General features: G+C 37.2%; 1 long non-coding RNA gene across 1 annotated transcript; it reads left to right on the forward strand.

The window, feature by feature from the left end:
* The first annotated feature begins 3,043 nt into the window (after window positions 1-3,043).
* LOC131560313 (uncharacterized) lies at window positions 3,044-9,161 on the forward strand. Its single transcript, XR_009274949.1, has 3 exons — window positions 3,044-3,164; window positions 8,683-8,815; window positions 9,009-9,161. It is a non-coding gene; the product is annotated as an uncharacterized LOC131560313 (long non-coding RNA).
* The last annotated feature ends 5,610 nt before the right edge of the window (window positions 9,162-14,771 follow it).

Below are 14,771 nucleotides of genomic sequence, written 5' to 3' on the forward strand. Positions count from 1 at the left end.
GAATTTCCTGTTGGCTCAGAGGTGAGATTTATAACATTTATTAAAGCTGCTTTTCGCTGTGAGTTTACTGGGCAGAAAGCCTAAGAGGGCCTTTTTTTTAAGGGGGTTTAATTGCTTGAATTTACCAGAGGGGTGAACATTATGCTTTCTTTGCAGCACCACTATCCACTAAGATTGCCAGGTGTTGAATTTCCCTAGAGGTTTCCTATTTATTGAAGGAATTCATGAAATATCCATCTATCCAGAGCCAGAGCTCCTACCATCCCTTTCCCATTCATTGTCTTGATTTTGTTTCCTTCATGGCTGCTTTTGAATTTCTTGGTTGAGCCTGTTCATTTCTGCCTGTTCCTGTCTGTAAGTGTCCTCCCTCCTCTCTACTTGTGCATCCTGGGCTTTACAAATGGGCCAGACTTGCTGGGAACTGAATGTGCCTGAACGCCCTTGCTGGGCTGTGGCTGCTGGTGCAGAGGGACAGTTCAGTGCTGGGAGCGCACTGGTGCTCTCAGCAGGGTGGGAAGGGAGACCAACAGAGCACAGGAAAGTCAGGACAAGTAGAGGGAAGGCTGAAGAGCAAAGAGGTATTTTCCAATGTTTAAAGTACAAGCCTAGAAATAGCCCTTTAAATCCATGAATGGTCTTCTCAACAGACGGCAACCCTACTGTCAAGTGCGCCCAAGGAAGGCAGACCATAATTGTTAGCAAGTGTATTGTTAAGGGAATTTACTAATTTACTGATGGAGCAGCCGCTTCAGTTGAAGAATAAATTGGAATATTTTGGTGCATTTCCTTTAAAAAGTCATCCACTTTAAAGTCTATGTATTAAAATTACAGAGTCTTAAATGGGGGGGTTTCCTTTGCTAAACAAAAGATATGCAAATTGCATTTCAAGATTTATATTATGATAAAAACTGAAACACAAAAGAGACATTATCTTGCAAAAATGTAAAAGTACGTTGCTTCATGAGTCTATAATGATATAATGTGATGTTGCTGTAGTTAAAAATGTCAGAAGGGAGACAATGACCTTAAAACTTTCAGGCAGACACATTAATATTGATTGATTTTTAAGAGATTAAACAGCAAGAATATATCTATACATAGACTGGATATTGGATTGTTTGAAAATTTGAGATGAGATACAGAACATTTCGGTCTTGTAATACTTTAGACTTAATAGCAAGAACATGCATTATATGCAGCCATTTGTACTACAGGAAACCAGATGATGATTTACCTTGACTTTAACAGACTATTTCTTGTAAAAACCAGTGGTATTCAACAAAGCTAGAGGATCATTTCTGGCTTAAGCAAAAATGTCGGTCTGTCATAGAGGTCAAAAAAGTCTTAATGTTGGTTTGTTAGTTAGTTTGTTTTTAACCGTATCTATGTAGATCTGTATGGTGTGTTACAATTATTTTATATACACAGACATACACAGATTCCTAAAATATATTGGGCACTGTAAAACCTCAAGGCCTTCTAGCCTTGAACCAAATAATGTGACTGCATATCAAATATCGTGTCATTTTTTCCCCTATTTTTGTCAAACTGGAAGAAGGTTGTCAGTAACACTTCGTGTTTAAGTAAGTTTAGGCTCATACTTATATCCATACTTATGTCAGCAAAGTCAAAAGGAAATGTGCTTCGCAGTGACGAGGAGGGTGCTAAACATTGTGATATTTAGTATTCCCCTGGGGCATTTTATTTTATCATCTCAAGTTGATGGAAGTTTCATCTCACAGTTAAGCTGAACTCTTAATGACACTTCCATTGGCCAGAGAAATGAGGATGTTGGTCATAGTTGGCCCTTCAGACTTTTAGGAACCAGGCCACAGATGCCTTGGACTTGGAATTCAACTTGCAAGAGAGAACAAATCTGACCAGTAGGAGATGGGCCATCTTGCTGGGAAGAGATCCTGAGGCACTGTACAAGCTGGAGATTTTAATTTAGAATCAGACCTCACAAAACATGAGGCAGATAATTATAAGTTGTAGACCACATTTTTATAAAGATTTTTTTAAATATCACTTTTGAACAAATCATTAGTCTTTTACTTTTTTTCTCTGCAGATATTAAGTGACTGAAAATTAGTATTTGAAAGAAAGAGAACGACTGGGAACCTGGAGTTCAGCATAGACATTTTGCATAATAGGGAATTCTTGTTTTCCAAGAAGCAAAGACAAGAAAAATTATTGTGTGGCTTCTTTGCCTCCAGATTTAATTTTTTTTTTTAATAGAAAATGGGAGATTCTTTTTGGGAGAACTATCAAACCAAAAAGTGTCTGGATGTCATAGCTGCATGCTGTAAATGTCTCTTAGTTTCACCAATGCTAAAACCTGTTTTGACCTTCCAGTAAAAGAAAATAGCTCAAATGGCTTGTTTAATATACCAGAGAAAGCACAGTGTCTCCAAAGAGCCTGGCCTAAGTGAGCACCCAGAATCCCAGAAAGCAAAGAAATTTAAAGGCAGCCAGACTTGATTTAATTATTTTTTACTACAAGTCTCATTTCAGAGAATGATTAACGGGAGAAGAGACATAAATGGCAAAGTCTTGATCAAAGAAGCTGCTGTCAGGGTACCATCTAGATAAATTAGGAAAAGAATGCTCAGGTTTCTGTGAAAGAAGACTAATGACATCAAGTCAAGATGAAATAGAAAGGAGCAGCATTGCAGGCTGGAAATCATAAAAGACTAGCATGCCCTGACAAGAGGCCCTGAGAAATTTCCCAAACTGGAAAGTAATTGGAATTGGAAAGGAATTACTTTCTGTAAGTGCCGGGTCTTGAAGTTACGCAGGACTGAAGATGACCCAGGCACCAAACTTGCTTTTTGGAACCTGTCAAGACAAGTGAAGAAATCTGGAAGCATCAGAAGCAGCAGCTGTTAGTATCAGCTCTACACACTGCAGGTGTTCTGCATCTTATGTGCTCACTCTATTCAACTAGGATCAGTCCCTTCACTTAAAACGGTCCCACCTGGAGGCAAGCAGACAGTGGATAAAAAGAGACTGTGAAACTAACAGCCAGTAAGCATTTGTGTAATTTAGAGAACTTGTTTACAGGAATGGCAATCTCCTGGAGAGAGCAGTGGCCCTAGCTGAAATCAAGAGAAAGCTTTACGAGTGATCTGAATGTGCTTGTGCGAAGAGAGGCATCTTAGAAGGTAGGATTTGTCTTTTGGTATATACATATAAACATAAAGGATTTCAAAACAGTAAATAAAAAAAAAAAAATCCAAACATCTTTCAGTGGTCCGAGGTGTACTCCTGGAAATCTAGTGTTTAAATAAAAATAAGATGACCCATTTGTCAGGGAACATTGAATTGTTATTTAAGTATTGACTTAGTTTTCTTACACTAGTATTTCTGTCTAGAGGAGCAGATCTTCCATTAGAAGCCTCCTTGCCTCAGATTTAGATTACAATATAGAGTAGCATTTCTGCAGACAAGCACTTAGTGTGATCAGTGCTAAAACTGTGTGAGATTAGCTAATGTACTTTTCTGTGATGTGCAAAGTGAATGCCAGGACGCACCATTGTACCTGACTGCAGCAGCATGAAGTTACGCTTCAGCAGCATTCCATCGGAACGTGGGATTTTGAAGGCAGGGAAGCGGTCTCTGGGGTGTTGCCCGTCAGCAAGAAATGGTTTTTAAAAGTAGGAAATAAAGGAAGAGTCTGAACTGATGTTTAGAACAAATAAATGGCAGCAGTAAAACTTTCAGTGGTAGTATTACATGCCGTCATAGAACAATAGCTAAATGAAGCATGTATTTAAAATTTGGTGAGAAGCTTTTGTACATTTTAGTTCTGTTTGGCTCAGCGGGTGTGCTGCACTTTAGACTTCAGTCTCCAGGGCTGTCAATCCAACAACTTTCACAAGCACTATATTCACTTAAAAGCTGAAAGAGAAAAATAGAAGGGGATGATGCTAATAGCACTTAGCACTTATATAGCTTTCCTTCCTGAAAGTACAGTGCAAACATGAGGTAATTAACATGTACTTTGTCTTGGAGATGCAAATATATCTCTAAACAATCCTTAAGCAAAGAGAATACAGACACATAAAACCAACCTATGCCCAGCTGCATGTTTTCAAGCTTAAATATTGTGAAATGCTATTTATGGTATAACTTCTCCCTGTAGTTGATCAGTAAGTCCAGCTTGTGGAATCCAACACAGTATATTTCAGCATGCAGGGCTCCTTCTTCATTGTGTGAAGAACTTAATGTAATAATTTCAGATTTTACTTAATGAAGTGCGTGATACAGGTAACCATCAGCAAGTTATACAAGGGGGTGTGTTATTTGAGTAGTCAAAATATGGGAATAGGTTGCACAGGTGTACCAGTTATTCAAACTGCCAGGAGCCTCTGGAGCAATCCTACTGTGCCTGCTCCAGTATCTACCCACCTGGTATTAACTACTCTGACTATGTCCCACAAAGTCTTGATGAACAGATAGTTACCCACCTAATCCCCTTACTAAGAAACTTCGAAGTCTTAAAAGGAAAGAAACTGAAAAGAGAGGTTCAGCTGGCACTGAGAAAAATTAAATGCTTTTGGGGAGGAAAAGAGACAGGTAAAACTGTAAGTCTCAGACTTAGTTTTTCTCTGAATTAGAAAAAAAAATATCTGCAGCTGTGGTGTGTTTTCAGTGTACTTTTTTTTTCTGGTTAAAATAAAATTTCAGTGCTGTTTGCAAAGCTGGAAATTGACTTCTAAGTCAATCTGATAATTAAAGAGTTCTTTTGAGCCCTTGAGCTTCTACCAAAGGCTATCAGCACAGATCAGCCAGGATGTGGAGCAAATCTGGTCAGGGAACTATCCGTTTCACTCTCCTCTTCATTCTTAGGCCATTATGATTTTAGGATGGCAAATCTGTCAAATTTGCAATTTCCTCCAGTAATAGAGTTTTGGCAGAAGCTGATGCTGGTGCTGTACTGTACTCATGCACAGTTAGGTAACCAGTGCATGCTTCATTTGAGAGAGGCACAGAAAGCTTCTCAAAGTTACTGCATTATACTTTCTCTTTCAGTGCTGAACTCAGCTGCTGAGAGCAGAGGAGGTGTGAAAAGACTTGTTAATAAAAGTCTGTTTAGATTTCATTACTCTAAATAACCAGATCAAGACAATACACCTTGCCAACCCTCTGAGAATTTTAGTCCTCTCTGGCAAAACTTTCTTTCCTGCACTGACTATCCTTCCCAGTGGAATGCTTATGCAATGCAAGCAGAACTCTCTTCTGCTGCCTTTGATTAACAGAGAGAGTGGAGACTGTCTTCCACTTGTAGAAGATGGAGCAGGAAAGTTGAACAAAAGAGCCAGGGAGGTCTTGTTTCTCCTACTCAGATACATCAAAGAAGCCTCCAGCACCACCTTCCAATTTTTTAGCTTTCTGTTTCCCTCCTATTTTGTAAAGGGGAACTCCTTTGAGTAAAGGAGGAGCAAAGGTGACTGGTGTGGAGGATAGACTAGATGGCAGTGTGGCAGATTGGTGTGGCAAAAATGCCAGAGGCATTGGGGAAGGTCTAACTCACTGATTGGCCCATGAGATGGGCAATTATGGGTTGGTTGTGCTCAGGTCAGAGCTGGGGCTTGGGGAAGCCATGTCTTAGCAAGCTCCAGCATGACTTCTGGGCTGTGTCAAAAGCATTTTATTGGCTAGATCTGGAGAAGTGTCCTACCAAGGCTGACTAGAAGAGAGGTACAGTGGACCATAAAGAGCTGTACCAAAATAGGAATTTTTTCCTCTTCACAATGGTTCTGGCCTCTGAGCAGTGAAATAAAAGTGAGCATTTCTGAATGAAAGCAGTAGCTGTGGAAATATCTTTGTCTACATGACAAGCCCTAGTCTTTAACCAATCTGAGGACTTCAGAGATGTTTTTCAGTTTGATGTAGAAGAAAAATACCAACCTGTGGTAGACTTGGCATGTGGTATAGGCAGGCTTTTTCTCCCCCAGAAAATTAAACCTCCATTTTAATCACTGTGATTTTCTTTTGTTGTGGTCCTTTTAAAGTTCTGCAAGTTTTGCTTAGATATTTATGAAGACTTTTTAAGACTTAACTCTTGATGAAAGCAGAAATAGCGTTCTAAGCATAAATGCTACTGTTCCTTTCTCTATCAGCATGCGCACTAACCTGAATACCCTGAATATATATATACAGATTTCAAAACCCAACTAGTAATAAATGACAAGAAATGGGTGCTGGAAAGCTGAGTCAGTCTAGTTCAAAATATATTCCACTGTGTTACACTTATAAATTCAAAATAAATTACAAAGGTTAGTAAAATCTTATTTCACTTTTCTTTTTGCCTGTCCACTTGTATTTTCTGAATAAGTCTCAAATTTAAATGATTAATGACCTAGCTTAATTGAAAGGAAAATTATTCAGAGAAGAACACATTTTAAATAGCACATTTCCATATGCATGCTTTACATTGTTACTGAGTGATAACCTAATACAGTTAATTAGTACCTTTCTCCCTAGTATAACTTATTTGTCATCAGGAGCAGGATTTAGCCCTTTTCATCTTGTCATGGCTTTTGGTCTTAAGTGCTTGCAGTACCTTGCCCCATCAGGAGATCCAGAAGGATGATGTTTCATTTATTCCAGCATTGCAATTTTTTTTGTAGAGTTACTTAACAAAAATATTTTGTTATATGGAGTGGTTAGTGATGTAGTCATTGAATTCAATATGACTTTCACAATTGATGTCAATGAGAAGAGGACTGTGTTGACTGTGACTGTGTCACCCCAGTAAAAGATGAACACTGTGCCCTTTTAGGTAATATGTAACACCCATATTTTAAGGACATCACTTGTAAAAAATGCTCTGGAAAAGAAGGGAAGAATGATGTGCCTGTTATTGCAAAACTTACCTTCTGAATTCTGTTTCTAGTTGCAAGAGAAAATATAAAATGTGAGGCATGTGCTTTGTGCTTTATTAATATTTATTTAAACTGTCTTCTGATACATTGCCTTTCTGATGCTACGTGGTGTTCTCCTGCACTATTTCCCAGCATGATAGCTAATGTCCTTCTCTGAAAATTATCCATTAAAATTTTATCAATTTTGTGTTTTGGTGAGACAGTATGAGGAAATGCCATTGGAAAATTAGATTCCTCTTTGACATCAGGCGCCCAGTCAGCAATCCAATCCCATGTGTTTCTACTAAGACATTAGGATTTGATATAATTTTGGGCAGAAAACATTTTAAAATGAAACAATTGAATTTTCTGGATGGTCTTGGGGACTACTTAGCTTAAGAGAATACACTTCCAAATCAAAAGCCTTTCAATCATTCTAAATATTATTTGGATGATATTTGCTTTATATGTAGTAGCAGTTTAAATTTGTATTGAAGGTTTGACTGGCTCGTGCTCACATAGATGATGTATGAAATTATTATTTCATATTTTTCTGGTGTTTGCATTGCAAGTGACATCTGGCTGACAGGAACTTGGAGAAATGGGATACAAAGTGAATGCTGCAGTTACCACGGTATCATATTTATCAAAAGGCTTGAGGTTGGTCTGTCTTTGTTTCACATGTGAAACTAACAACAATGAAAAAGAAACAGCTCCTTTTTTTTATTTAACTGAGTTGCTTAGAAAAGGAAGATAGATGAAGAAAAATATGTTAATTGTATTCTGTATTCATTTAATTTATATAGACAATCAGGTATACTGGCTGAAGGGCAGTTCTCAACTTGTATGGAGGGGTTGGTTTTGTCACTATTATACCTTTAGATTTTGGCTAATATTATATATAGTTCATACACTCTATATCACAGAGATAGGGAAGTCTGGAACAAGCCACTATGGAAGACTGGCAGAGTTCTTTTTAAAATTTGTGTTCAGCTGAACAAATCTAAAGGTAGGTTAATTATATTTGCATTATATCTTTGAAATGCAGCCGTTGAAATCCTTTCTTTAACCAAACTCTTACCTCAACACTTTTTCATTAAGCTCCTGACATGTCACTTGTCTAATGGTAAATTTGAATTAGTAAATTCTTGACCGGAATACAGGTTTTAAAAACTATTTTACAGTATAAAATGTGGTATGAAAATTTACAGTGCTTTAGAAATATGTGTCCAGCCTTAAAAAAAGGTTTTTTCCTAATGTATGCTGTTCGTGAGGAAGTTCTGCTGAGCTCTGATGTGTTACAGGACAAAACTAAAGGTGATACAGTGAAGCGTCCAGTTTCTGGCCACGCCCTGCCTTCTACATTGGCTGGAAGTGTTTCTTGGACACCCTCAGTCACTACCCTGCTATCTTTCATGCTTGTTGGGTTATAACGACTGTGGAATCTGTGTGAAGAAAATGGGGGAATTTGTAACGGTTGGGTGGTTTCCAAACCATCCTGGGGTCTGTTCCATTATATGCATGTGTAGTTCAGAAGAGAAAAGCAAGAAGAGGTTGTACAGAGATAGTGAGGTGGGTAGAACAGTCTAGGAGGGGAAAAGTCTGCTGGAGAGAGACAGAGAGACGGCAGACCAAGTAATCAAAAAATAATTGCATCTGTACTGCTGTCAAGTGATTTTCTGATCTATGAAGTTAACAAGCTGAGAGCACTCAGCATCTTCCAGAACTTAGACCTTTGCTTTTAAACAAATAGAAGATCCTGCTGTGTGGTCCAATTCACAGGAAGCAAGAACTAACAGTTGTTTTTCTTTAGGTCTGCAATTGCAAGGTCAAATTGGGAAACTTAAACCCCAACAAAAACAAGTGAAACAAGATACGAAAAACTGAAGGCAAGAAATACAAAGCAAAACATTTCCAAATTGTTCACAGAGGAAAATTTTCTTCCCGTAAGTGAACTTTAAGAAGAACCTATATTATTTACTGATGACATAGGGCATTTGCCTGTCTTCCTTTCTTAGACATTGGCAGTGTGAATACCTTCACTCTATTCTTCTCTCTGCTTTTGCAAACATCTCCATATAATATAGACTGGACTTGTCCATTGCCATACTTGCCTTTCCTCTTTTTTTTTTTTGTCAGACAACTGAGCAAAGATCGCTGAGATGTTGATCACTTCAGACCAGCAGAGTATCATTTAGACCATTCAGAGCAGTAAGTGTTCTGAGTTTAGCAATAAGACAGAACTGAGCAGAAAACCAAAGTTTCTGCTCAGAAAACCAACTGGTTTCCGAAGCATTGCATAGTAGTTCTTTTCAGCAATTTGTGAATCATGCAAATTCTGTGTATGATTCATTGGAATATGCTTTGCAATTTTAGATGAAGTTCATGAGTAATTTACCTTGTACTAGTTTAGGATATCATGACAAAGAACTTGTCATGAGGAAACACTAGGTATCTTGCCACTTAAAACAAAGAGTGGGTACTCTTGGAGCCTTTCTGAATGGGTACTATTCACTATGATGATTTTTATGTGCTTGGATGGTTTGTTGCAGATAGATTATTATAAAACACTGTCTACTTACCTGTTTTCCATATTGTCATTTACTCTTTTTGAGCAAGACATCTTTTCTTGGGCTCCTTTAGATCTCAAAAGACCTGGCATCAATCATTCCCTAAATCAATGAATGTATCCAGGCTCTCCTTTTGGGAGCGCTGGACTGGCTGAGCCAGATCCCATATCTGAAATTTTTATGCAGTGTCTTTACTTTCTATCAGAATGATTCATATACAGAGATATACAAGGTATCTTGAACCTCATTTAAATAAGTTTGCAAGTGCTACTGCTTCCTTTTGAGCTAAAGTCACAGAACTCTTCAGTTTATTTTTTTCCACTTTTATTCAGCTCTGTGTTTTATTGTTACATAGTATTTCTGTCTCTTCTTTGTGATGTATGAAACAAAGCTGTTCTAGTTTCTTAGCCAGTGTTATTTATGCTCAGTGCTGATGTATATTACCCTTTTACCAGTCTACTTCTCTGTCTACCCAGCCACACACTCAGATTTTATCACCTTCTGGTTAGGATTTCTGGACTTCCTGTATGCCAACACAAACAAAAAGCAAGGAAATAAGTGGTTAAGTCATTCAACACCCCATTTACACTGCACTCCTCAACAATCTTTCTCAATCCCAAATACCTCACTACCAATGACCACAGTACACAGGCTTCCAACTTCACCCTGATTACCTTGTTTTTCTCCTGTTTACTATTCAAGACATAGTTTCTTTTTTCTGCTCCATGATTTTACACTTTCTATCTTGAATATTTGTACCCCAAAAGAAGACATCATTATTAATTAAAAATTGAGAAAAGTCTGTTGTTCATTATTGTTTGCAATGTTGCAGGATTAAGAGCTGAGGGTCTGGGAAACACTTCATTCATTGCATTCTTTACTATTGCCCTTTGTGTGCTGAGTAGTAAAGCCATGCTTCTTTTTAATAGTTTGCATTTCCAGCCTGTTTCATGGAAGAAGAGTAGGTCAGACCTCATCTTTTGCTCTTTTGAACCTTTCTCAGCCTGTGGGGTAAACCAGATTGGTCAAAGGTCTGATACTTTTGAAAGTGGAATCTTGGCACTTTCTTCTGTGGGGGTGAAGATGAAATGAATGAATGACACTCAATATAAACAATCTTTGCTTTTCCAGAGAAGAGTAGTAGCACCTACATATACTACAGGAACTGAGTTCTCTAGATCATGATAATGTCAGCTGAAGTACTTGAAAGTGAATTTTGAGGCAATTTTAAGGAGTGATTTGTATATATAAAAAGAGCCAGAGGAAAAGTATTCACTTTTTGTTTAATGACTAGAACTAGTATTAGCTGTGATAGACTGATGAACTGCCTGAAACATTTCAATATAATAGAAGGCAGAATATATTTTTATTTGGCAGAAGGCAGTAGGAAGAGGAAAAATAGCATATGTACATAAACCATGAACCTGAGATTTTTCCCTCTTCCCGTTTCTTACCCACTTTATTCCTAGTTCTTACATCTGGAAGAAACTTTGGATAAACAGCAGTCCTGAGGTAATATAATGGCAAAAGCATGCTGAAGAGGGTGGAGTGGAAAAGAAAGGGGAGAGTCTGTGTTGATAAATAAAGTAATTTTCCTTCAGCTTACCTTCACAAAGTTTCTGGGTAGTTTAGAAGAGTGTTGTAGAAAAGAATGCTGCCTGCTTGAAACATTGCTTTCCCTAAAGGCTACACAGTAGTGTATTGGAAGATACTTGTCCCTCTAGATGAGAAGAATTTCAATTCTTGACCATGGGTATCTTTGGCTGGACTAAACAGGAAGTGTGGAAAGATTTCGGAGAGCCATTTTAACCCTCTGTTATGACACATCTGAAGATCTTGCTGGTGACTCAATTTGGCCTAATTTGTTTAACATTTTAGTAGACTATTTGCTTTTTCTCTTCTCTCCATTAGCTTTGTACAGTTGGTGTTGAATTTTTGTGCTTTTTAAAATTCTTTTTCCATACTAAAACAGTATAGACTTTATTTTTAGATTTTTGTCTAGAATAAACAAACCCTGTCTACTTTGCAGATAATTAAATGGCACTCAAAACAGAAAAACAATGTGGAAAGTTGTTGTAATGATGGTAATAGCTGTGAATTCCAGCAATACTCTTAGGGATGGAGAAAGTAACGAGTGTGTGATTCCCCTGTAGGGATGCTGGTGTCTGTTCCCTGCGTGTGGACTAAACCTTTACATACAGATGAAATTTCACTCAAAGCTCATCTGAACAGCCCTTTAGTAACAGTTATTCTGAAGTCTAATATCCTTTAAAAAAATATTTCACCATCCATGAAGTTGAGTTTGGCTCAGATAGTAGAAACCTTGACACCCCAGATACACAGTGATCCTGTTTTGTATCTAAAATAAAATGTATTTAGATTGTTTTACCCAAGCCATATCCATGTAGTTGGAGACTGCTAAATTCACATGAGAATGCCTGTCTGCTTTCCATCTGAAAAATAACGCTCCCTTTCTGCCAGTAAAGATTTCAATATAATATATTTTCAAAGTAATCTTTCCTTGATCAGCAGACTACAGTATTTTATCATTTTGAAGGCTTTCTTTCCTTTATGGGGGAATACTTCACCAAATTGCATTTAATATCTATTAACTTGGATTTTTAAAAGATCAAATGGCCTTCACATCTAATGATGTTTTTCATAATTTATTTCTTCCAAATTGATATCACTGCATACTTAGAACTTGCTTTCTGTTCTCTCATCCTGTCTGAAAACACGATCCTGACAGGAGTCCTGCCTTATGAAAGCATAAACTTTGTGGGAGTAACTATTATGCCCTCCTTTTTTTGAAGGAGACATTTCTCTTACATTTCTACCCTTCCAGGAGCTCTTTCCAGATACCCAATCTTTTGTTATTTACTTTCAGCATCTCAGTTTTCAGAACTGCTCTGATTAGATGTGTTGGTTTTTTTGCTTAGTTGAGCTTTTACTTTTGCATCTTACCCTGTCCCACCTGCTCTTTGGCTCCCTGGGCTCTTTATCAGAGTAAATGTCGATGTTGAAATTTCAAAACATATAAGTAAATAACACAACCCATGCTTCTGTTACTTTTTCAAAGAGTCAGCTTCCCAAAGAAAAAAAATTACATTTTGCAAAGTTATGGAAACAACAGTGAGCAAATCATAAGATGTGTTACTCATATTCTTATTCTGTTCTATTTCTTACACTGTGAAGGTAACTCTATTATGTGAGACTTCAGTCTGGAGGTGTTTATTTTTGAAGATGCCCAGAGTACTCAAACTACAACTACTCTGAAAATAAATATACTATGCATTAGCATTCGAATATTCCTGTCCAGAATGATTTTCTGTGTTCATACAGGTATTTTCTCATCTATACTGTACATAGCTAGTATGAAATAGAAAATAAAATATGAAAAATCACCTAGAAGGGAAAAGCAGACTTTTTAAAAAACTGTACTGAATAAAAGTCTGAGAAGCCATTGCTTGTTATGTAACTGTTGTGGATAGATATGTTTCCAGTCAAGGGTGGCTGGTGCATATACTTTTTTTGCACCTCAACAACTTCAGTTTTATAACTGTTTGCATAGACGTTATGAGAGCAATTAGTAAACTATATGCCAATTCATTGTATAGGTGTTTTAGCAGGTGTTACAAACTTGAGTTTGCAGTAGTGTTAGGCATCAGATCCCAATATGCACGTGTCCAGTCACAGTCAATACAAGTTTCAATATTTTGCTGTGAATAGACTTCATTGTTACAACACTCAGACATAAATGCTCCTGTGGGGGCACATCTGCCCTATTAGCAGTTTGCAAAAGTTTTAAGATAATATTAATCTCACTTGAAACTCTATGCATGAAGAAGAGCCCTCTCTAGATAGTTTAGTTAATTTTCTTTGGACTTCAGTTTGGACTTCGGACTATTCAGGTTGTTGCTGTTATGTTGTTGGTTAACTATCATGTTGATTGTTATTAGGTTGGTGTTTCTGAGCAGCAATTTGCATTATGATGCTTCAGCCCATAAAGAGTTCAGATGAACTTTTTTCTCACATTTAATTTTTTAGTTTTAATGTTTTGTTTCCCTTTCACTTTGAAAACTATTTTTTAGCACTCTACAATAAAATAAATTTTGTGATTTTATGTTTCTACATGCACACGTATGTGTGTATGTATGTATGTATATATATATATATATATATATACATGTATATATACTATAGCTTGGGTTTGGGGGTGATGTGCTTTTGAAAGAGAATCTGAAGTCCTCTATTTGCCAGTACAATAGGACTTAGGAAGTTCCAGTATACTTTTTCTCTTGCTGTCTTTCAATTGCACTCACTTTAGGTCTGAGTAGAAATATGTATATATCTCTAAGGCAGCCATGCCACAACAATTTCCCCAAAACTTTACACTCACTTGTAAATAAAGCTGAATTCTAACTGCTGCCATTTTATCTGAGAAGTAATGAAATTTCTGCCTAGACTGGAGGCACTTAACCTAGAAAGATAAACAGAGAGCACATGTTTTGTGCTTTTGAATTATTGTTTGTGGTTTGCTTTGATAATTTTGGACTTCATATAGAGCTAGTTACTTGTAGACAACTGGCAATTACTATTGAGACTGTGGGTATAATCCATTAATATCCCCTAATTCAATGCAACCATCCAAATCAAACATTCTTCTGTTTTTAAAAAAGCCTGCAGGTAATGAAAGCTTCAGAACATTCATATGTGTAGTGTTACAGTAGAAAAGTCTAAAGTCTGCATTCAAAGACCTGGTAAAGTCCCAAGCTCATATTAATGCAACTTCAAGCTTCTAAGAGAATATTTTGACTGTTTGCCATTAGCCCTGTTGCTTATGGAACAGCAAGGAACTAAACTGGTGCCCGCTGGCTTTGAATACCTCTTTTTAGGGGAGGTCGAAACTTGAGCCAAAGAAAATGGGGGGACCCACCCCAGTGACCATGCCTGATGACATTACCAGATGTATCTAGAGAACAGGAAACTACATCTGTGATGTTCTACAAATATTCAGCCTGTGGAAAATGGTGCTATGTGTGGGAAGACTTTCTTATGTCCAGGCCTTTCTGATTAATCCGAGATTAAATGCTAGGTTTTCCGAATGAGGAAACAACTGTCTTCATTCCCAATTTGGAAGATTTTGTCCTGTCAGACCTGGAGAATATTGAGTATGGATTTCTTGTGTTATATAAAAAAATAGGACAATATTTCAGTGAAAATGTAAAACATTGTTCTTTCACTAGTCATATTAATTTCATTAATCATATGTAACAGAATGTAAAAAAACTCATCAGCAAATTACCTCTGAATTGGTAAATAGATATAAAGG

This window comes from Ammospiza caudacuta, chromosome 7 (genome assembly GCF_027887145.1).
Source record: "Ammospiza caudacuta isolate bAmmCau1 chromosome 7, bAmmCau1.pri, whole genome shotgun sequence".
NCBI classification, from domain to species: domain Eukaryota; kingdom Metazoa; phylum Chordata; class Aves; order Passeriformes; family Passerellidae; genus Ammospiza; species Ammospiza caudacuta.